Source organism: Pristiophorus japonicus, chromosome Y, assembly GCF_044704955.1.
Source record: "Pristiophorus japonicus isolate sPriJap1 chromosome Y, sPriJap1.hap1, whole genome shotgun sequence".
NCBI classification, from domain to species: Eukaryota; Metazoa; Chordata; class Chondrichthyes; family Pristiophoridae; genus Pristiophorus; species Pristiophorus japonicus.
Window position 1 is genome coordinate 5,911,444 of NC_092011.1, and position 26,308 is coordinate 5,937,751.

Consider the following 26,308-nt stretch of genomic DNA (forward strand, 5'->3'; position numbering starts at 1 on the left):
CCAGACCCCAATCACAGGGCCAGACAATAATCACAGATCCCAGACCCCAATCACAGAACTCAGACCCCAATCACAGGACTCACACCCCAACCACTGAGCCCTTTCCCCAAACACTGGGCCCAGTCCCCAATCACAGGGACCTGACACCAATCACTGGGCCCAGACCACAATCACAGGGCCCAGACACAATCAAAGGGCCCAGACACCAATCACTGGGCCCAGACCCCAATCACAGGGCCCAGACCCAAATCACAGGGCCCAGACACCAATCTTTGTCCCAGACCACGATCACTGGCCCAGTCCCCGATCACAAGACCCAGGCCCCGAGCACAGACCCCAGACCCCAAACACTGGGCCCAGGCCACAATCACTGGGCGTAGACTCCAATCACTCGGCCCAGACCACATTCACTGCACCCAGAACATAGTCACAGGGTCTAGACACCAATCACAGGGCCCAGACACCAATCACAGACCCCAGACCTCAATCACAGACCCCAGACACCGATCACAGTGCCCAGACCACAATCACAGACACCAGACCCCAATCACAGGGCCCAGACCGCAATCACAGACCCCAGACCACGATTACAGCGCCCAGATCCCGATCACAGGGCCCAGACCTCAATCGCAGGGCCCGGACGCCAATCACAGAGAGACACCAATAACAGGGCCCAGACTGCAATCACAGACCCCAGAGCACAATCACAGGGCCCAGACCACAATCACAGACCCCAGACCCCAATCACTGGGTGCAGACACCAATCATTGGGTGCAGACCACAATCACTGGGCCAAGACCACAATCTCACTGTCCAGAATCCCCAATCACAGACGCCAGACACCAAACACTGGGCCCAGACCTCGATCACAGCGCCCAGACATCAATCACAGGGCCCAGAACACAATCACATGGCCCAGACCACGATCACATGTCCCAGACCCCGATCACAGGGCCCAGACCTGATCACAGGGCCCAGACCCCAATCACTTGCCCCTGATCTCGATCACTGGTGCCAAACCCCAATCACAGACCGCAATCACAGGACCCAGACCCCAATCACAGGACCTAGACCCCAATCACAGGACCCAGACCCCAATCACAGGACCCAGACCCCAATCACAGGGCCCAGACCCCAATCACAGGGCCCAGACCCCAATCACTGACCCCAGACCTCAATCACAGATCCCAGACCCCGATCACAGGGCCCAGACCACAATCACAGATACCAGACCCCAATGACAGGGCCCAGACTACAATCACAGACCCCAGACCCCGATCACAGGGCCCAGATCCCGATCACAGGGCCCAGACCTCAATCGCAGGGCCCAGACGCCAAGCACAGACAGACACCAATAACAGGGCCCAGACTCCAAACACAGACCCCAGACCACAATCACAGGGCCCAGACCGCAATCACAGACCTCAGACTCCAATCACTGGGTGCAGACGCCAATCATTGGGTGCCGACCACAATCACTGGGCCAAGACCACAATCTCAGGGTCCTTAATCCACAATCACAGACGCCAGACACCAAACACTGGGCCCAGACCCAGATCACAGGGCCCAGACATCAATCACAGGGCCCAGAACACAATCACATGGCCCAGACCCCCATCACTTGGCCCAGACCCCGATCACAGGGCCCAGACCTGATCACAGGGCCCAGACCCCAATCACTGGCCCCTGATCTCGATCACAGGACTCAGACCCCAATCACAGGGCGCAGACCCCAATCACAGGAGCCAGACCCCAATCACAGGGCACAGACCCCAATCACAGCACCCAGACACCAAACACTGGGCCCAGACTCCAAACATTGGGCCCAGACCCCAATCACTGGGCCCAGACCGCGATCACTGGCCCAGTCCCCGATCACAAGCCCCAGGCCCCGATCACTGAGCCAAGATCCCAAACATTGGGCCCAGACACCAATCATAGGGCCCAGATCACAATCACAGGGCCCAGACTACGATCACAGGGCCCAGATCCCAAACACTGGGCCCAGACCCCGATCACAGACAGACCCCAATCACAGGGCCCTGTCCCCAATCACAGACCCCAGGCCCCAATCACTGGGCGTTGACCCCAATCACTGGGCTAAGACCACATTCACCGGGCCCAGACCCTAGTCACAGGGCCTAGACCCCAATCACAGATCCCAGACCCCAATCACAGACCCCAGACCCCAATCACAGACCCCAGACCCCGATCACAGACCCCAGATCCCAATCTTAGTGCCCAGACCCCAATCTCAGACCCCAGACCCCGATCACAGGGCCCAGATCACGATCACAGGGCCAAGACCCCAATCACTGGGCCCAGAACCCCAGCACAGGGCCGAGACCCCAATCGCAGGGCTCAGACGCCAATCACAGACAGTCACCAATAACAGGGCCCAGACTCCAATCACAGGGCCCAGACCCCAATCACTGACCCCAGACCTCAATCACAGACCCCAGACCCCGATCACAGGGCCCAGACCACAATCACAGACACCAGACCCCAATCACAGGGCCCAGACTACAATCACAGACCCCAGATCCCGATCACAGGGTCCAGATCCCGATCACAGGGCCCAGACCTCAATCGCAGGGCCCAGACGCCAATCACAGACAGACACCAATAACAGGGCCCAGACCGCAATCACAGAATCCATACCCCAATCACAGGACACAGACCCCAATCACAGGACCCAGACCCAAATCACAGGGACCAGACACCAATCACAGGACCCAGACACCAATCACAGGGCCCAGACCCCAATCACAGAACCCAGACACCAATCACAGGGCCCAGACCCCAATCACAGGACCCAGACCCCAAACACTGGGCCCAGACCCCGATCACAGACCGTAGACACTAATCACAGGGCCCAAAATCCAATCACAGGGCCCAAACAGCAATCACAGGGCCCAGACCCCGATCAAAGGGCCCAGACCACAATCACCAGGGCCCAGACCCCAATCACAGACCGCACACCCCAATCACAGGGCCAAGACACCAATCACAGATCCTAGACCCCAATCACAGAACTCAGACACCAATCACAGGACCCAGACCCCAATCACAGGGCTCAGACACCAATCACTGAGCCCAGACCCCAAACACTGGGCCCAGACCCCAATCATTAGCCCCTGACCCAAATCACAGGGCCCAGACCACAATCACAGGGCCCAGACCCCAAACTCTGGGGTCCAGACACCAAACACTGGGCCCAAAAGACAATCACTGACCCCAGACTCCAATCACAGGGTGCAGACATTAATCACAGACCCCAGTCCTAAATTACAGACCCCAAATTCCAATCACAGGGCCCATACCCCAATCACAGGGCCCAGACCCCAATCACAGGCAGACCCCAATCACAGACCCCAGACCCCAATCACAGGGCCCAGAACCCAATTACAGGGCCCAGACCCCAATCACAGGGCCCAGACCCCAATCACAGACAGACGCCAATCACAGACCCCAGCCTCCAATCACAGAACTCAGACCCCAATCACAGGACCCAGACCCCAATCACAGGGCCCAGACACCAATCACAGATCCCAGACACCAATCACAGAACTCAGATCCCGATCACAGTGCCCAGAATCCAATCACAGGGTCCAAACATCAATCACATGGCCCAGACCCCGATCAAAGGGCCCAGACCACAATCATCAGTGCCCAGACCCCAATCACAGACCGCAGACACCAATCACAGGGCCCAGACACCAATCACAGATCCCAGACCCCAATCACAGAACTCAGACCCCAATCACAGTACCCAGACACCAATCACAGGGCCCAGACACCAATCACTGAGCCCAGACCGCAAACACTGGGCCCTGACCCCAATCATTGGCCCCTGCCCCCAATCACAGACCCCAATCACAGGGCCCAGACCACAATCACAGGGCCCAGAACCCAAACTCTGGGGCCGAGACACCAAACACTGGTCCCAGAACACAATCGCAGACCCCAGATTCCAATCACAGGGCGCAGACACTAATCAAAGACCCCAGCCCTCAATTACAGACCCCAAATCCCAATCACAGGGTTGAGACCACAATCACAGGGCCCAGACCCCAATCACAGACAGGCCCCAATCACAGACCCCAGACCCCAAGCACAGAGAGAACCCAATCACAGACCCCACACCCCAATCACAGACAGACCCAAATCACAGGGACCAGACCTCAATCACAGACAGACCACAACCACAGGGCCCAGACTCCAATCACAGACCCCAGAAACCAATCACAGGGCCCAGACACCAATCACTGGCTCCTGACCTCAATCACAGAGCCCAGACCCCAATAACAGGGCCCAGAACCCAATCACAGACTCCAGACCCCAATCACAGAACTCAGACCCCAATCACAGGACCCAGACCCCAATCACAGGGCCCAGACACCAATCACAGATCCCAGACCCCAATCACAGAACTCAGACCCAAATCAGAGGACCCAGACCCCAATCACGGGGCCAGACACCAATCACAGATCCCAGACACCAATCACAGAACTCAGTCCCCAATCACAGGGACCAGACACCAATCACTGGGCCCAAACCACAATCACAGGACCCAGACCACAATCAAAGGGCCCAGACACCAATCACTGGGCCCAGACCATAATCACAAGGCGCAGACCAAATCACAGGGCCCAGACACCAATCATTGTCCCAGACGCCGATCACTGGCCCAGTCCCCGATCACAAGACCCAGGCCCCGATCACAGACCCCAGACCCCAAACACTGGGCCCAGACACCAATCACAGGGCCGAGATCACAATCACAGGGCCCAGACTACGATCACAGGGCCAAGATCCCAAACACTGTGCCCAGACCCCGATCACAGACAGACCCCAATCACAGACCCCAGGCCCCAATCACTGGGCGTAGACTCCAATCACTCGGCCAAGACCACATTCACTGCACCCAGAACATAGTCACAGGGTCTAGACACCAATCACAGGGCCCAGACCCCAATCACAGACCCCAGACCTCAATCACAGACCCCAGACACCGATCACAGGGCCCAGACCACAATCACAGACACCAGACCCCAATCACAGGGCCCAGACCCCAATCACAGACCCCAGACCACGATCACAGGGCCCAGATCCCGATCACAGGGCCCAGACCTCAATCGCAGGGCCCGGATGCCAATCACAGACAGACACCAATAACAGGGCCCAGACTGCAATCACAGACCCCAGAGCACAATCACAGGGCTAGACCACAATCACAGACCCCAGACCCCAATCACTGGGTGCAGACACCAATCATTGGGTGCAGACCACAATCACTGGGCCAAGACCACAATCTCACGGTCCAGAATCCCCAATCACAGATGCGAGACACCAAACTCTGGGCACAGACCCCGATCACAGGGCCCAGACATCAATCACAGGGCCCAGAACACAATCACATGGCCAGACCACGATCACATGTCCCAGACCCCGATCACAGGGCCCCGATCTGATCACAGGGCCCAGACCCCAATCACTTGCCCCTGATCTCGATCACTGGTGCCAAACACCAATCACAGACCGCAATCACAGGACCCAGACTCCAATCACAGGACCTAGGCCCCAATCACAGGACCCAGACCGCAATCACAGGACCCAGACCTCAATCACAGGGCCCAGACCCCAATCAGAGGGCCCAGACACCAATCACAGACCCCAGACCTCAATCACAGATCCCAGACCCCGATCACAGGGCCCAGACCACAATCACAGACACCAGACCCCAATCACAGGGCCCAGACTACAATCACAGACCCCAGACCCCGATCACAGGGCCCAGATCCCGATCACAGGGCCCAGACCTCAATCGCAGGGCCCAGACGCCAATCACAGACAGACACCAATAACAGGGCCCAGACTCCAAACACAGACCCCAGACAACAATCACAGGGCCCAGACCGCAATCACAGACCTCAGACCCCAATCACTGGGCGCAGACGCCAATCATTGGGTGCCGACCACAATCACTGGGCCAAGACCACAATCTCAGGGTCCTTAATCCCCAATCACAGACGCCAGACACCAAACACTGGGCCCAGACCCAGATCACAGGGCCCAGACATCAATCACAGGGCCCAGAACACAATCACATGGCCCAGACCCCGATCACATGGCCCAGACCCCGATCACACGGCCCAGACCTCATCACAGGGCCCAGACCCCAATCTCAGGCCGCTGATCTCGATCACAGGACTCAGACCTCAATCAGAGGGCGCAGACACCAGTCACAGGAGCCAGACCCCAATCACAGGGCCCAGACCCCAATCACAGGACCCAGACACCGAACACTGGGCGCAGACTCCAAACATTGGGCCCATACCCCAATCACTGGCTCCTGACCTCAATCACAGGGCCCAGACACCGATCACAGACCGCAGACACTAATAACAGGGCCCAGAATCCAATCACAGGGCCCAGACAGCAATCACAGGGCCCAGACCACGATCAAACGGCTCAGACCACAATCACAGGGCCCAGACACCAATCACAGACCGCAGACCACAATTACAGGGCCCAGACACCAATCACAGATCCCAGAACCCAATCACAGAAGTCAGATCCCAATCACAGGACCCAGACCCCAACCACAGGTCCCAGACACCAATCACAGATCCCAGACCCCAATCACAGAACTCAGACTCCAATCACAGGACCCAGACCCCAATCACAGGGCCCAGACACCAATCACAGATCCCAGACCCCAATCACAGAACTCAGACCCCAATCACAGGACCCAAACCCCAACCACTGAGCCCAGACCCCAAACATTGGGCCCAGTCCCCAATCATTGGCCCCTGACCTTAATCACAGACCTCAATCACATGGCCCAGACCGCAATCACAGGGCCCAGACCTCAAATTCTGGGGCCCAGACACCAATTACTGGGCCCAGAACACAATCACAGATCCCCACACTCCAATCACAGGGCGCGCACCCTAATCACAGACACCAGTCCACAATTACAGACCCCAAATCCCAATCACAGGGCCCAGACCGCAATCACAGGGCCAAAACATCATTCGCAGGGCCAGACCCCAATCACAGGGCCCAGACCCCAATCACAGGGCCCAGACCCCAATCACAGGGCCCAGACCCCAATCACAGGGCCCAGACCCCGATCAGAGGGCCCAGACCCTGAACAGAGACTGCAGGCATTAATCCCAGGGCCCAGAATCCAATCGCATGTCCCAGAGACCAATCACAGGGCACAGACACAAATCACAGGGCACAGACCCCAATCACAGAGCCCAGACCCCGATCACAGGGCCCAGACACCAATCACAGGGCCCAGACCCCGATCACAGGGACCAGACTCCGATCACAGGGCCCAGACCCCAATCACAGGGCCCAGACACCAATCACTGGGCCCAGACCCCGATCACTGGCCCAGTCCCCGATCACAAGCCTCAGGCACCGATCACTGAGCCAAGATCCCAAACACTGGGACCAGACACCAATCATAGGGCTCAGATCACAATCACAGGGCCCAGACTACGATCACAGGGCCCAGATCCCAAACACTGGGCCCAGACCCCGATCACAGACAGACCCCAATCACAGGGCCCAGTCCCCAATCACAGACCCCAGGCCCCAATCACTGGGCGTTGACCACAATCACTGGGCTAAGACCACATTCACTGCGCCCAGACCCTAGTCTAAGGGCCTGGACCCCAATCACAGGTCCCAGACCCCAATCACAGACCCCAGACCCCAATCACAGACCCCAGACCACGATCACAGACCCCAGATCACAATCGTAGTGCCCAGACCCCAATCACAGACCCCAGACCCCGATCACAGGGCCCAGATCATGATCACAGGGCCCAGACCCCAAACACTGGGCCCAGAACCCCAGCACAGGGCCCAGACCCCAATCGCAGGGCCCACACGCCAATCACAGACATACACCAATAACAGGGCCCAGACTCCAATCACAGGGCCCAGACCCCAATCACTGACCCCAGAGCTCAATCACAGACCCCAGACCCCGATCACAGGGCCCAGACCACAATCACAGACACCAGACCCCAATCACAGGGCCCAGACTACAATCACAGAACCCAGACCCCGATCACAGGGCCCAGATCCCGATCACAGGGCCCAGACCTCAATCGCAGGGCCCAGACGCCAATCACAGACAGACACCAATAACAGGGCCCAGACTCCAAACACAGACCCCAGACCACAATCACAGGGCCCAGACCGCAATCACAGACCTCAGACTCCAATCACTGGGCGCAGACGCCACTCATTGGGTGCCGACCACAATCACTGGGCCAAGACCACAATCTCAGGGTCCTTAATCCCCAATCACAGACGCCAGACACCAAACACTGGGCCCAGACCCAGATCACAGGGCCCAGACATCAATCACAGGGCCCAGAACACAATCACATGGCCCAGATCCCGATCACTTGGCCCAGACCCCGATCACAGGGCCCAGACCTGATCACAGGGCCCAGACCCCAATCACTGGCACCTGATCTCGATCACAGGACTCAGACCCCAATCACAGGGCGCAGATTCAATCACAGGAGCCAGACCCCAATCACAGGGCCCAGACCCCAATCACAGGGCCCAGACCCCAATCACAGGCAGACCCCAATCACAGACCCCAGACCCCAATCACAGGGCCCAGAACCCAATCACAGGGCCCAGACCCCAATCACAGGGCCCAGACCCCAATCACAGACAGACGCCAATCACAGACCCCAGACTCCAATCACAGAACTCAGACCCCAATCACAGGACCCAGACCCCAATCACAGGGCCCAGACACCAATCACAGATCCCAGACACCAATCACAGAACTCAGATCCCGATCACAGTGCCCAGAATCCAATCACAGGGTCCAAACATCAATCACATGGCCCAGACCCCGATCAAAGGGCCCAGACCACGTTCATCACTGCCCAGACCCCAATCACAGACCGCAGACACCAATCGCAGGGCCCAGACACCAATCACAGATCCCAGACCCCAATCACAGAATTCAGACCCCAATCACAGGACCCAGACCCCAACCACAGGGCCCAGACACCAATCACTGAGCCCAGACAGCAAACACTGGGCCCTGACCCCAATCATTGGCCCCTGCCCCCAATCACAGACCCCAATCACAGGGCCCAGACCACAATCACAGGGCCCAGAACCCAAACTCTGGGGCCCAGACACCAAACACTGGTCCCAGAACACAATCGCAGACCCTAGATTCCAATCACAGGGCGCAGACACTAATCAAAGACCCCAGCCCTCAATTACCGACCCCAAATCCCAATCACAGGGTTGAGACCACAATCACAGGGCCCAGACCCCAATCACAGACAGGCCCCAATCACAGACCCCAGACCCCAAGCACAGAGAGAACCCAATCACAGACCCCACACCCCAATCACAGACAGACCCAAATCACAGGGACCAGACCTCAATCACAGACAGACCACAACCACAGGGCCCAGACCCCAATCACAGACCCCAGAACCCAATCACAGGGCCCAGGCACCAATCACTGGCTCCTGACCTCAATCACAGGGCCCAGACCCCAATCACAGGGCCCAGACCCCAATCACAGACACACCCCAATCACAGACTCCAGACCCCAATCACAGAACTCAGACCCCAATCACAGGACCCAGACCCCAATCACAGGGCCCAGACACCAATCACAGATCCCAGACCCCAATCACAGAACTCAGACCCAAATCAGAGGACCCAGACCACAATCACGGGGCCAGACACCAATCACAGATCCCAGACACCAATCACAGAACTCAGTCCCCAATCACAGGGAATAGACACCAATCACTGGGCCCAAACCACAATCACAGGACCCAGACCACAATCAAAGGGCCCAGACACCAATTACTGGGCCCAGACCCCAATCACAAGGCGCAGACCCAAATCACAGGGCCCAGACACCAATCATTGTCCCAGACGCCGATCACTGGCCCAGTCCCCGATCACAAGACCCAGGCCCCGATCACAGACCCCAGACCCCAAACACTGGGCCCAGACACCAATCACAGGGCCGAGATCACAATCACAGGGCCCAGACTATGATCACAGGGCCAAGATCCCAAACACTGTGCCCAAACCCCGATCACAGACAGACCCCAATCACAGGGCCCAGACCCCAATCACAGACCCCAGGCCCCAATCACTGGGCGTAGACTCCAATCACTCGGCCAAGACCACATTCACTGCACCCAGAACATAGTCACAGGGTCTAGACACCAATCACAGGGCCCAGACCCCAATCACAGACCCCTGACCTCTATCACAGACCCCAGACACCGATCACAGGGCCCAGACCACAATCACAGACACCAGACCCCAATCACAGGGCCCAGACCCCAATCACAGACCCCAGACCACGATCACAGGGCCCAGAGCCCGATCACAGGGCCCAGACCTCAATCGCAGGGCCCGGATGCCAATCACAGACAGACACCAATAACAGGGCCCAGACTGCAATCACAGACCCCAGAGCACAATCACAGGGCTAGACCACAATCACAGACCCCAGACCCCAATCACTGGGTGCAGACACCAATCATTGGGTGCAGACCACAATCACTGGGCCAAGACCACAATCTCACGGTCCAGAATCCCCAATCACAGACGCCAGACACCAAACTCTGGGCCCAGACCCCGATCACAGGGCCCAGACATCAATCACAGGGCCCAGAACACAATCACATGGCCAGACCACGATCACATGTCCCAGACCCCGATCACAGGGCCCCGACCTGATGATAGGGCCCAGACCCCAATCACTTGCCCCTGATCTCGATCACTGGTGCCAAACCCCAATCACAGACCGCAATCACAGGACCCAGACTCCAATCAGAGGACCTAGACCCCAATCACAGGACCCAGACTCCAATCACAGGACCCAGACCTCAATCACAGGGCCCAGACCACAATCAGAGGGCCCAGACACCAATCACTGACCCCAGACCTCAATCACAGATCCCAGACCCCGATCACAGGGCCCAGACCACAATCACAGACACCAGACCCCAATCACAGGGCCCAGACTACAATCACAGACCCCAGACCCCGATCACAGGGCCCAGATCCCGATCACAGGGCCCAGACCTCAATCGCAGGGCCCAGACGCCAATCACAGACAGACACCAATAACAGGGCCCAGACCGCAATCACAGACCTCAGACCCCAATCACTGGGCGCAGATGCCAATCATTGGGTGCCGACTACAATCACTGGGCCAAGACCACAATCTCAGGGTCCTTAATCCCCAATCACAGACGCCAGACACCAAACACTGGGCCCAGACCCAGATCACAGGGCCAAGACATCAATCACAGGGCCCAGAACACAATCACATGGCCCAGACCCCGATCACATGGCCCAGACCCCGATCACACGGCCCAGACCTCATCACAGGGCCCAGACCCCAATCTCTGGCCGCTGATCTCGATCACAGGACTCAGACCTCAATCAAAGGGCGCAGACACCAGTCACAGGAGCCAGACCCCAATCACAGGGCCCAGACCCCAATCACAGGACCCAGACACCGAACACTGGGCCCAGACTCCAAACATTGGGCCCAGACCCTAATCACTGGCTCCTGACCTCAATCACAGGGCCCAGACACCGATCACAGACCGCAGACACTAATAACAGGGCCCCGAATCCAATCACAGGGCCCAGACAGCAATCACAGGGCCCAGACCACGATCAAACGGCTCAGACCACAATCACAGGGCCCAGACACCAATCACAGACCGCAGACCACAATTACAGGGCCCAGAACACAATCACATGGCCCAGATCCCGATCACTTGGCCCAGACCCCGATCACAGGGCCCAGACCTGATCACAGGGCCCAGACCCCAATCACTGGCACCTGATCTCGATCACAGGACTCAGACCCCAATCACAGGGCGCAGATTCAATCACAGGAGCCAGACCCCAATCACAGGGCCCAGACCCCAATCACAGGGCCCAGACCCCAATCACAGGCAGACCCCAATCACAGACCCCAGACCCCAATCACAGGGCCCAGAACCCAATCACAGGGCCCAGACCCCAATCACAGGGCCCAGACCCCAATCACAGACAGACGCCAATCACAGACCCCAGACTCCAATCACAGAACTCAGACCCCAATCACAGGACCCAGACCCCAATCACAGGGCCCAGACACCAATCACAGATCCCAGACACCAATCACAGAACTCAGATCCCGATCACAGTGCCCAGAATCCAATCACAGGGTCCAAACATCAATCACATGGCCCAGACCCCGATCAAAGGGCCCAGACCACGTTCATCACTGCCCAGACCCCAATCACAGACCGCAGACACCAATCGCAGGGCCCAGACACCAATCACAGATCCCAGACCCCAATCACAGAACTCAGACCCCAATCACAGGACCCAGACCCCAACCACAGGGCCCAGACACCAATCACTGAGCCCAGACAGCAAACACTGGGCCCTGACCCCAATCATTGGCCCCTGCCCCCAATCACAGACCCCAATCACAGGGCCCAGACCACAATCACAGGGCCCAGAACCCAAACTCTGGGGCCCAGACACCAAACACTGGTCCCAGAACACAATCGCAGACCCTAGATTCCAATCACAGGGCGCAGACACTAATCAAAGACCCCAGCCCTCAATTACCGACCCCAAATCCCAATCACAGGGTTGAGACCACAATCACAGGGCCCAGACCCCAATCACAGACAGGCCCCAATCACAGACCCCAGACCCCAAGCACAGAGAGAACCCAATCACAGACCCCACACCCCAATCACAGACAGACCCAAATCACAGGGACCAGACCTCAATCACAGACAGACCACAACCACAGGGCCCAGACCCCAATCACAGACCCCAGAACCCAATCACAGGGCCCAGGCACCAATCACTGGCTCCTGACCTCAATCACAGGGCCCAGACCCCAATCACAGGGCCCAGACCCCAATCACAGACACACCCCAATCACAGACTCCAGACCCCAATCACAGAACTCAGACCCCAATCACAGGACCCAGACCCCAATCACAGGGCCCAGACACCAATCACAGATCCCAGACCCCAATCACAGAACTCAGACCCAAATCAGAGGACCCAGACCCCAATCACGGGGCCAGACACCAATCACAGATCCCAGACACCAATCACAGAACTCAGTCCCCAATCACAGGGAACAGACACCAATCACTGGGCCCAAACCACAATCACAGGACCCAGACCACAATCAAAGGGCCCAGACACCAATCACTGGGCCCAGACCCCAATCACAAGGCGCAGACCCAAATCACAGGGCCCAGACACCAATCATTGTCCCAGACGCCGATCACTGGCCCAGTCCCCGATCACAAGACCCAGGCCCCGATCACAGACCCCAGACCCCAAACACTGGGCCCAGACACCAATCACAGGGCCGAGATCACAATCACAGGGCCCAGACTATGATCACAGGGCCAAGATCCCAAACACTGTGCCCAGACCCCGATCACAGACAGACCCCAATCACAGGGCCCAGACCCCAATCACAGACCCCAGGCCCCAATCACTGGGCGTAGACTCCAATCACTCGGCCAAGACCACATTCACTGCACCCAGAACATAGTCACAGGGTCTAGACACCAATCACAGGGCCCAGACCCCAATCACAGACCCCTGACCTCTATCACAGACCCCAGACACCGATCACAGGGCCCAGACCACAATCACAGACACCAGACCCCAATCACAGGGCCCAGACCCCAATCACAGACCCCAGACCACGATCACAGGGCCCAGAGCCCGATCACAGGGCCCAGACCTCAATCGCAGGGCCCGGATGCCAATCACAGACAGACACCAATAACAGGGCCCAGACTGCAATCACAGACCCCAGAGCACAATCACAGGGCTAGACCACAATCACAGACCCCAGACCCCAATCACTGGGTGCAGACACCAATCATTGGGTGCAGACCACAATCACTGGGCCAAGACCACAATCTCACGGTCCAGAATCCCCAATCACAGACGCCAGACACCAAACTCTGGGCCCAGACCCCGATCACAGGGCCCAGACATCAATCACAGGGCCCAGAACACAATCACATGGCCAGACCACGATCACATGTCCCAGACCCCGATCACAGGGCCCCGACCTGATGATAGGGCCCAGACCCCAATCACTTGCCCCTGATCTCGATCACTGGTGCCAAACCCCAATCACAGACCGCAATCACAGGACCCAGACTCCAATCAGAGGACCTAGACCCCAATCACAGGACCCAGACTCCAATCACAGGACCCAGACCTCAATCACAGGGCCCAGACCCCAATCAGAGGGCCCAGACACCAATCACTGACCCCAGACCTCAATCACAGATCCCAGACCCCGATCACAGGGCCCAGACCACAATCACAGACACCAGACCCCAATCACAGGGCCCAGACTACAATCACAGACCCCAGACCCCGATCACAGGGCCCAGATCCCGATCACAGGGCCCAGACCTCAATCGCAGGGCCCAGACGCCAATCACAGACAGACACCAATAACAGGGCCCAGACCGCAATCACAGACCTCAGACCCCAATCACTGGGCGCAGATGCCAATCATTGGGTGCCGACTACAATCACTGGGCCAAGACCACAATCTCAGGGTCCTTAATCCCCAATCACAGACGCCAGACACCAAACACTGGGCCCAGACCCAGATCACAGGGCCCAGACATCAATCACAGGGCCCAGAACACAATCACATGGCCCAGACCCCGATCACATGGCCCAGACCCCGATCACACGGCCCAGACCTCATCACAGGGCCCAGACCCCAATCTCTGGCCGCTGATCTCGATCACGGGACTCAGACCTCAATCAAAGGGCGCAGACACCAGTCACAGGAGCCAGACCCCAATCACAGGGCCCAGACCCCAATCACAGGACCCAGACACCGAACACTGGGCCCAGACTCCAAACATTGGGCCCAGACCCTAATCACTGGCTCCTGACCTCAATCACAGGGCCCAGACACCGATCACAGACCGCAGACACTAATAACAGGGCCCAGAATCCAATCACAGGGCCCAGACAGCAATCACAGGGCCCAGACCACGATCAAACGGCTCAGACCACAATCACAGGGCCCAGACACCAATCACAGACCGCAGACCACAATTACAGGGCCCAGACACCAATCACAGATCCCAGAACCCAATCACAGAAGTCAGATCCCAATCACAGTACCCAGACCCCAACCACAGGTCCCAGACCACGACCACAGGGCCCAGATCCCGATCACAGGGCCCAGACCTCAATCGCAGGGCCCGGATGCCAATCACAGACAGACACCAATAACAGGGCCCAGACTGCAATCACAGACCCCAGAGCTCAATCACAGGGCTAGACCACAATCACAGACCCCAGACCCCAATCACTGGGTGCAGACACCAATCATTGGGTGCAGACCACAATCACTGGGCCAAGACCACAATCTCACGGTCCAGAATCCCCAATCACAGATGCCAGACACCAAACTCTGGGCCCAGACCCCGATCACAGGGCCCAGACATCAATCACAGGGCCCAGAACACAATCACATGGCCAGACCACGATCACATGTCCCAGACCCCGATCACAGAGCCCCGACCTGATCACAGGGCCCAGACCCCAATCACTTGCCCCTGATCTCGATCACTGGTGCCAAACCCCAATCACAGACCGCAATCACATGACCCAGACTCCAATCACAGGACCTAGACCCCAATCACAAGACCCAGACCCCAACCACAGGTCCCAGACACCAATCACAGATCCCAGATCCCAATCACAGAACTCAGACTCCAATCACACGACCCAGACCCCAATCACAGGGCCCAGACACCAATCACAGATCCCAGACCCCAATCACAGAACTCAGACCCCAATCACAGGACCCAAACCCCAACCACTGAGCCCAGACCCCAAACATTGGGCCCAGTCCCCAATCATTGGCCCCTGACCTTAATCACAGAACTCAATCACATGGCCCAGACCGCAATCACAGGGCCCAGACCTCAATATCTGGGGCCCAGACACCAATTACTGGGCCCAGAACACAATCACAGATCCCCATACTCCAATCACAGGGCGCGCACCCTAATCACAGACACCAGTCCACAATTACAGACCCCAAATCCCAATCACAGGGCCCAGACTGCAAACACAGGGCCAAAACATCATTCGCAGGGCCAGACCCCAATCACAGGGCCCAGACCCCAATTACAGGGCCCAGACCCCAATCACAGGGCCCAGACCCCAATCACAGGGCCCAGACCCCGATCAGAGGGCCCAGACCCTGAACAGAGACTGCAGGCATTAATCCCAGGGCCCAGAATCCAATCGCATGTCCCAGAGACCAATCACAGGGCACAGACACAAATCACAGGGCACAGACCCCAATCACAGAGCCCAGACCCCGATCACAGGGCCCAGACACCAATCACAGGGCCCAGACCCCGATCACAGGGACCAGACTCCGATCACAGGGCCCAGACCCCAATCACAGGGCCCAGACACCAATAACTGGGCCCAGACCCCGATCACTGGCCCAGTCCCCGATCACAAGCCTCAGGCACCGATCACTGAGCCAGGATCCCAAACACTGGGACCAGACACCAATCATAGGGCCCAGATCACAATCACAGGGCCCAGACTACGATCACAGGGCCCAGATCCCAAACACTGGGCCCAGACCCCGATCACAGACAGACCCCAATCACAGGGCCCAGTCCCCAATCACAGACCCCAGGCCCCAATCACTGGGCGTTGACCACAATCACTGGGCTAAGACCACATTCACTGCGCCCAGACCCTAGTCTAAGGGCCTGGACCCCAATCACAGGTCCCAGACCCCAATCACAGACCCCAGACCCCAATCACAGACCCCAGACCACGATCACAGACCCCAGATCACAATCGTAGTGCCCAGACCCCAATCACAGACCCCAGACCCCGATCACAGGGCCCAGATCATGATCACAGGGCCCAGACCCCAAACACTGGGCCCAGAACCCCAGCACAGGGCCCAGACCCCAATCGCAGGGTCCACACGCCAATCACAGACATACACCAATAACAGGGCCCAGACTCCAATCACAGGGCCCAGACCCCAATCACTGACCCCAGAGCTCAATCACAGACCCCAGACCCCGATCACAGGGCCCAGACCACAATCACAGACACCAGACCCCAATCACAGGGCCCAGACTACAATCACAGAACCCAGACCCCGATCAAAGGGCCCAGATCCCGATCACAGGGCTCAGACCTCAATCGCAGGGCCCAGACGCCAATCACAGACAGACACCAATAACAGGGCCCAGACTCCAAACACAGACCCCAGACCACAATCACAGGGCCCAGACCGCAATCACAGACCTCAGACTCCAATCACTGGGCGCAGACGCCAATCATTGGGTGCCGACCACAATCACTGGGCCAAGACCACAATCTCAGGGTCCTTAATCCCCAATCACAGACGCCAGACACCAAACACTGGGCCCAGACCCAGATCACAGGGCCCAGACATCAATCACAGGGCCCAGAACACAATCACATGGCCCAGATCTCGATCACTTGGCCCAGACCCTGATCACAGGGCCCAGACCTGATCACAGGGCCCAGACCCCAATCACTGGCCCCTGATCTCGATCACAGGGCCCAGACCCCAATCACAGGACCCAGACACCAAACACTGGGCCCAGACTCCAAACATTGGGTACCAGACCCCAATCACTGGGCCCAGACCCCGATCACTGGCCCAGTCCCCGATCACAAGCCCCAGGCCCCGATCACTGAGCCAAGATCCCAAACACTGGGCCCAGACACCAATCATAGGGCCCAGATCACAATCACAGGGCCCAGACAACGATCACAGGGCGCAGATCCCAAACACTGGGCCCAGACCCCGATCACAGACAGACCCCAATCACAGGGCCCAGTCCCCAATCACAGACCCCAGGCCCCAATCACTGGGCGTTGACCCCAATCACTGGGCTAAGACCACATTCACTGGGCCCAGACCCTAGTCACAGGGCCTAGACCCCAATCACAGGTCCCAGACCCCAATCACAGACCCCAGACCGCAATCACAGACCCCAGACCCCGATCACAGCCCCCAGATCCCAATCGTAGTGCCCAGACCCCAGTCACAGACCCCAGACCCCGATCACAGGGCCCAGATCACGATCACAGGGTCCAGACCCCAATCACTGGGCCCAGAATCCCAGCACAGGGCCCAGACCCCAATTGCAGGGCCCAGACGCCAATCACAGACAGACACCAATAACAGGGCCCAGACTCTAATCACAGGGCCCAGACCCCAATCACTGACCCCAGACCTCAATCACAGATCCCAGACCCCGATCACAGGGCCCAGACCACAATCACAGACACCAGACACCAATCACAGGGCCCAGACTACAATCACAGACCCCAGACCCCGATCACAGGGCCCAGATCCCGATCACAGGGCCCAGACCTCAATCGCAGGGCCCAGACGCCAATCACAGACAGACACCAATAACAGGGCCCAGACCGCAATCACAGAATCCAGACCCCAATCACAGGACACAGACCCCAATCACAGGACCCAGACCCAAATCACAGGGCCCAGACACCAATCACAGGACCCAGACACCAATCACAGGGCCCAGACCCCAAACACAGAACCCAGACACCAATCACAGGGCCCAGACCCCAATCACAGGACCCAGACCACAAACACTGGGCCCAGACCCGGATCACAGACTGCAGACACTAATCACAGGGCCCAGAATCCAATCACAGGGCCCAAACAGCAATCACAGGGCCCAGACCCCAATCACAGAACCCAGACACCAATCACAGGGCCCAGACCCCAATCACAGGACCCAGACCCCAAACACTGGGCCCAGACCCCGATCACAGACTGCAGACACCAATCACAGGGCCCAGACCCCAATCACAGAACCCAGACACCAATCACAGGGCCCAGACCCCAATCACAGGACCCAGACCCCAAACACTGGGCCCAGACCCCAATCACAGACCGCACACCCCAATCACAGGGCCCATACACCAATCACGGATCCTAGACCCCAATCACAGAACTCAGACCCCAATCACAGGACCCAGACCCCAATCACCGGTCTCAGACACCAATCACTGAGCCCAGACCCCAAACACTGGGCCCAGACCCCAATCATTAGCCCCTGACCCCAATCACAGGGCCCAGACCACAATCACAGGGCCCAGACCCCAAACTCTGGGGTCCAGACACCAAACACTGGGCCCAAAAGACAATCACTGACCCCAGACTCCAATCACAGGGTGCAGACCTTAATCACAGACCCCAGTCCTAAATTACAGACCCCAAATCCCAATCACAGGGCCCATACCCCAATCACAGGGCCCAGACCCCAATTACAGGCAGACCCCAATCACAGACCCCAGACCCCAATCACAGGGCCCAGAACCCAATCACAGGGCCCAGACCCCAATCACAGGGCCCAGACCCCAATCACAGACAGACGCCAATCACAGACCCAGACTCCAATCACAGAACTCAGACCCCAATCACAGGACCCAGACCCCAATCACAGGGCCCAGACACCAATCACAGATCCCAGACACCAATCACAGAACTCAGATCCCGATCACAGGGCCGAGAATCCAATCACAGGGCCCAAACAGCAATCACATGGCCCAGACCCCGATCAAAGGGCCCAGACCACAATCATCAGTGCCCAGACCCCAATCACAGACCGCAGACACCAATCACAGGGCCCAGACACCAATCACAGATCCCAGACCACAATCACAGAACTCAGACCCCAATCACAGGACCCAGACCCCAATCACAGGGCCCAGACACCAATCACTGAGCCCAGAGCGCAAACACTGGGCCCTGACCCCAATCATTGGCCCTTGCCCCCAATCACAGACTCCAATCACAGGGCCCAGACAAGAAACACAGGGCCCAGACCCCAAACTCTGGGGCCCAGACACCAAACACTGGTCCCAGAACACAATCACAGACCCCAGATTCCAATCACATTGCGCAGATCTAATCAAAGACCCCAGCCCTCAATTAAAGACTAAAAAATCCCAATCACAGGGTTGAGACTCCAATCACATGGCCCAGACCCCAATCACAGACAGGCCCCAATCACAGACCTCAGACCCCAAGCACAGAGAGAACCCAATCACAGACCCCACACCCCAATCACAGACAGACCCAAATCACAGGGACCAGACCCCAATCACAGACAGACCACAACCACAGGGCCCAGACCCCAATCACAGACCCCAGACCCCAATCACAGGGCCCAGACACCAATCACTGGCTCCTGACCTCAATCATAGGGCCCAGACCCCAATCACAGGGCCCAAACCCCAATCACAGACACACCCCAATCACAGACTCCAGACCCCAATCACAGAACTCAGACCCCAATCACAGGACCCAGACCCTAATCACAGGGCCCAGACACCAATCACAGATCCCAGACCCCAATCACAGAACTCAGACCCCAATCAGAGGACCCAGACCCCAATCACGGGGCCAGACACCATTCACAGATCCCAGACCCCAATCACAGAACTCAGACCCCAATCACAGGACCCACACCCCAACTACTGAGCCAAGACCACAAACACTGGGCCCAGTCCTCAATCACAGGGACCAGACACCAATCACTGGGCCCAAACCACAATCACAGGGCCCAGAGCACAATCAAAGAGCCCAGACATCAATCACTGGGCCCAGACCCCAATCACAGGGCCCAGACCCAAATCACAGGGCCCAGACACCAATCATTGTCCCAGACCCCGATCACTGGCCCAGTCCCCGATCACAAGACCCAGGCACCGATCACAGACCCCAGACCCCAAACACTGCGCCCAGACACCAATCAAGGGGCTGAGACCCGAATCACAGGGCCCAGACCCCAATCACATGGCCCAGACCCCGATCACTTGGCCCAGACCCCGATCACAGGGCCCAGACCTGATCACAGGGTCCAGACCCCAATCACTGGCCCCTGATCTCGATCACAGGACTCAGACCCCAATCATAGGGCGCAGACCACAATCACAGGAGCCAGACCACAATCACAGGGCCCAGACCCCAATCACAGGACCCAGACACCAAACACTGGGCCCAGACTCCAAACATTGGGCCCAGACCCCAATCACTGGGCCCAGACCCCGATCACTGGCCCAGTCCACGATCACAAGACCCAGGCCACGATCACAGACCCCAGACCCCAAACACTGGGCCCAGACACCAATCACAGTGCCTAGATCCCAAACACTGGGCCCAGACGCCGATCACAGACAGACACCAATCACAGGGCCCAGACCCCAATCACAGACCCCAGGACCCAATCACTGGGCGTAGACCCCAATCACTGGGCCAAGACCACATTCACTGGGCCCAGACCCTAGTCACAGGGCCTAGACACCAATAATATGGCCCAGACTCCAATCACAGACTCCAGACCCCAATCACAGACCCCAGACCACGATCATAGGGCCCAGACCCCAATCACAGACCCCAGACCCCAATCACAGGGCCCAGACCACAATCACAGACCCCAGACCCCGATCACAGGGCACAGATCACGATCACAGGGCCCAGACCCCAATCACTGGGCCCAGAACCACAGCACAGGGCCCAGACCTCAATCGCAGTGCCCAGACGCCCATCACAGACCCCAGACCCCAATCACTGGGCGCAGACCCCAATAATTGGGTGCAGACCACAATCACAGGGTCCAGAATCCTCAATCACAGACCCCAGACATCAAACACTGTGCCCAGACCCCGCCCACAGGGTCCAGACATCAATCACAGGGCCCAGAATACAATCACATGGCCCAGACCCCGATCACATGGCTCAGACCCCGATCACAGGGCCCAGCCCCCTATCACAGGTCCCAGACCCCAATCACTGGCCCCTGATCTCGATCACTGGTGCCAAACCCCAATCACAGACCGCAATCAAAGGGCCGAGACGCTAATCACAGACCCCAGACACAATCACAGGACCCAGACACCAATCACAATACCCAGACCCCAAACATTGGGCCCAGAACCCAATCACTGGCTCCTGACCTCCATCAAACGGCCTAGACACTGATCACAGACCGCAGACACTAATCACAGGGCCCAGAATGCAATCACAGGGCCCGAACAGCAATCACATGGCCCAGACCCCGATCAAAGGGCCCAGACCACAATCACCAGGGCCCAGACCCCAATCACAGACCGCAGATTCTAGTCACAGGGCCCAGACACCAATCACAGATCCCAGACTCCAATCACAGAACTCAGACCCCAATCACAGGACCCAGACCCCAATCACAGGGCCCAGACACCAATCACTGAGCCCAGACCGCAAACACTGGGCCCTGACCCCAATCATTGGCCCCTGCCCCCAATCACAGACCCCAATCACAGGGTCCAGACCACAATCACAGGGCCCAGTCCCCAAACTCTGGGACCCAGACACCAAAAACTGGTCACAGAACACAATCACAGACCCCAGATTCCAATCACAGGGCGCAGACACTAATCAAAGACCCCAGTCCTCAATTACAGACCCCAAAACCCAATCACATGGCCCAGACCCCAATCACAGGGTCCAGACCCCAATTACAGACAGACCCCAATCACAGACCCCAGAACCCAAGCAAAGACAGAACCCAATCACAGACCCCACACCCCAATCACAGACAGACCCAAATCACAGGGACCAGACCCCAATCACAGAGAGACCTCAATCTCAGGGTCCAGACCCCAATCGCAGACCCCAGACCACAATCACAGGGCCCAGACCCCAATCACAGGGCCTAGACACCAATCACTGGCTCCTGACCTCAATCACAGGGCCCAGACCCCAATCACAGGGTCCAGACCCCAATCACAGAGAGACCACAATCACAGGGCCCAGACCCCAATCACAGACCCCAGACCCCAATCACAGGGCCCAGACCCTAATCACAGGGCCCAGACACCAATCACTGGCTCCTAATCTCAATCACAGGGCCCACACCCCAATCACAGGGCCAGACCCCAATCACAGACAGACCCCAATCACAGACCCCAGACCCCAATCACAGAACTCAGACCCCAATTACAGGACCCAGATCCCAATCACAGGGCCCAGACACCAATCACAGATCCCAGACCCCAATCACAGAACTCAGACCCTAATCAGAGGACCCAGACCCCAATCACAGGGCCAGACACCAATCACAGATCCCAGACCCCAATCACAGAACTCAGACCCCATCACAGTACCCACACCCCAACCACTGAGCCCAGACCCCAAACACTAGACCCAGTCCCCAATCACAGGGCCCAGACACCAATCACTGGGCCCAGACGCCAATCACAGGGCCCAGATAACAATCATTGTCCCAGACCCCGATCACTGGCCCAGTCCCCGATCACAAGACCCAGGCCCCGATCACAGACCGCAGACCACAAACACTGGGCCCAGACACCAATCACAGGGCCGAGATCACAATCACAGGGCTCAGAATACGATCGCAGGGCCCAGATCCCAAACACTGGGCCCAGACCCCGATCACAGACAGACCCGAATCACAGGGCCCAGACCCCAATCACAGACCCCAGGCCCAAATCACAGGGCGTAGATCCCAATCACTGGTCCAAGACCACATTCACTGCGCCCAGACCCTAGTCACAGGGCCTAGACCCCAATCACAGGGCCCAGACCCCAATCACATACCCCAGTCCTCAATTACAGACCCCCAGACACCGATCACAGGGCACAGACCACAATCACAGACACCAGACCCCAATCACAGTGCCCAGACCCCAATCACAGACCCCAGACCCCGAGCACAGGGCCCAGATCCCGATCACAGGGCCCAGACCTCAGTCGCAGGGCCCAGACGCCAATCACAGACAGACACCAATAACAGGGCCCAGACTGCAATCACAGACCCCAGACCACAATCACAGGGCCCAGACCACAATCACAGACACCAGACCCCAATCACTGGGCGCAGACCCCAATCATTGGAGGCAGACCACAATTATTGGGCCAAGACCACAATCTCAGGGTCCAGAATCCCCAATCACAGACGCCAGACAGCAAACACTGGGCCCAGACCCCGATCACAGGGCCCAGACATCAATCACAGGGCCCAGAACACAATTACATGGCCCAGACCACGATCACATGTCCCAGACGCCGATCACATGGCCCAGACCTGATCACAGGGCCCAGACCCCAATCACTGGCCCCTGATCTCGATCACTGGTGCCAAACCCCAATCACAGAACGCAATCACAGGACCCTGACACCAATCATAGGACCTAGACCCCAATCACAGGTCCCAGACCCCAATCACAGGACCCAGACCCCAATCACAGGGCCCAGACCCCAATCACAGGGCCCAGACCCCAATTAAAGACACCAGAACTCAATCACAGACCCCAGACCCCGATCACAGGGCCCAGACCGCAATCACAGACACCAGACCCCAATCACAGGGCCCAGACCTCAATCCCAGGGCCCAGACGCCAATCACAGACAGACACCAATTACAGCGCCCAGACTCCAAACACAGACCCCAGACCACAATCACAGGGCCGAGACCGCAATCACAGACCCCAGACCCCAATCACTGGGCGCACACGCCAATCATTGGGTGCCGACCACAATCACTGGGCCAAGACCACAATCTCAGGGTCCAGAATCCCCAATCACAGACGCCAGACACCAAACACTGGGCCCAGACCCAGATCACAGGGCCCAGACATCAATAACAGGGCCCAGAACACAATCACATGGCCCAGACCCCGATCACATGTCCCAGACCCCGATCACAGGGTCCAGACCTGATCACAGGGCCCAGACGCCAATCCCTGGCCCCTGATCTCAATCACAGGACTCAGACCCCAATCACAGGGCGCAGACCCCAATCACAGGAGCCAGACACCAATCATAGGGCCCAGACCCCAATCCCAGGACCCAGACACCAAACACTGGGCCCAGACACCAAACATTGGGCCCAGACCCCAATTACTGGCTCCTGACCTCAATCACAGTGCCCAGACACCGATCACAGACCGCAGACACTAATCACAGTGCCCAGAATCCAATCACAGGGCCCAGACAGCAATTACAGCGCCCAGACCACGATCAAAGGGCTCAGTCCACAATCACAGGGCCCAGACACCAATCACAGACAGCAGACCCCAACCACAGGGCCCAGACACCAATCACAGATCCCACACCCCAATCACAGAACTCAGACCCCAATCACAGGACCCAGACCCCAATCACAGGGCCCAGACACCAATCACAGATCCCAGAACCCAATCACAGAACTCAGACCACAATCACAGGACCCTCACCCCAACCACTGAACCCAGACCCCAAACATTGGGCCCAGTCCCCAATCATTGGCCCCTGACCCTAATCAAAGACCCCAATCACAGGGCCCAGACCCCAATCACAGGGCCCAGACCCCACACTCTGGGGCCCAGACACCAATTACTGGGCCCAGAACACAATCACAGACCCCTCACTCCAATCACAGGGCGCACATTCTTATCACAGACACCAGTCCTCAATTATAGACCCCAAATCACAATCACAGGGCCCAGAACGCAATCACAGGGCCAAGACTCCAATCGCAGGGCCCAGACCCCAATCACAGGGCCCAGACCCCAATCACAGGGCCCAGACCGCAATCACAGGGCCCAGACCCAATCACAGGGCCCAGACCCCGATCAGTGGGCCCTGACCCTGAACAGAGACTGCAGGCATTAATCCCAGGGCCCAGAATCCAATCGCATGTCCCAGAGACCAATCACAGGGCACAGACACCAATCACAGGGCCCAGACCCCAATCACAGAGCCCAGACCCCGATCACAGGGCCCGGACCCCAATCACAGGGCCCAGACCCCGATCATAGGGCCCAGACATCGATCACAGGGCCCAGACCCTAATCGCAGGGCCCAGACCCCAATCACTGGCCCAGTCCCTGATCACAAGACCCAGTCCCCGATCACTGAGCCAAGATCCCAATCACAGGGCCCAGACCTCAATCACAGGGCCCAGACCCCAATTAAAGACCCCAGAACTCAATCACAGACCCCAGACCCCGATCACAAGGCCCAGACCACAATCACAGACACCAGACCCCAATCACAGGGCCCAGACTACAATCACAGACCCCAGACCCCGATCACACGGCCCAGATCCCGATCACAGGGCCCAGACCTCAATCCCAGGGCCCAGAC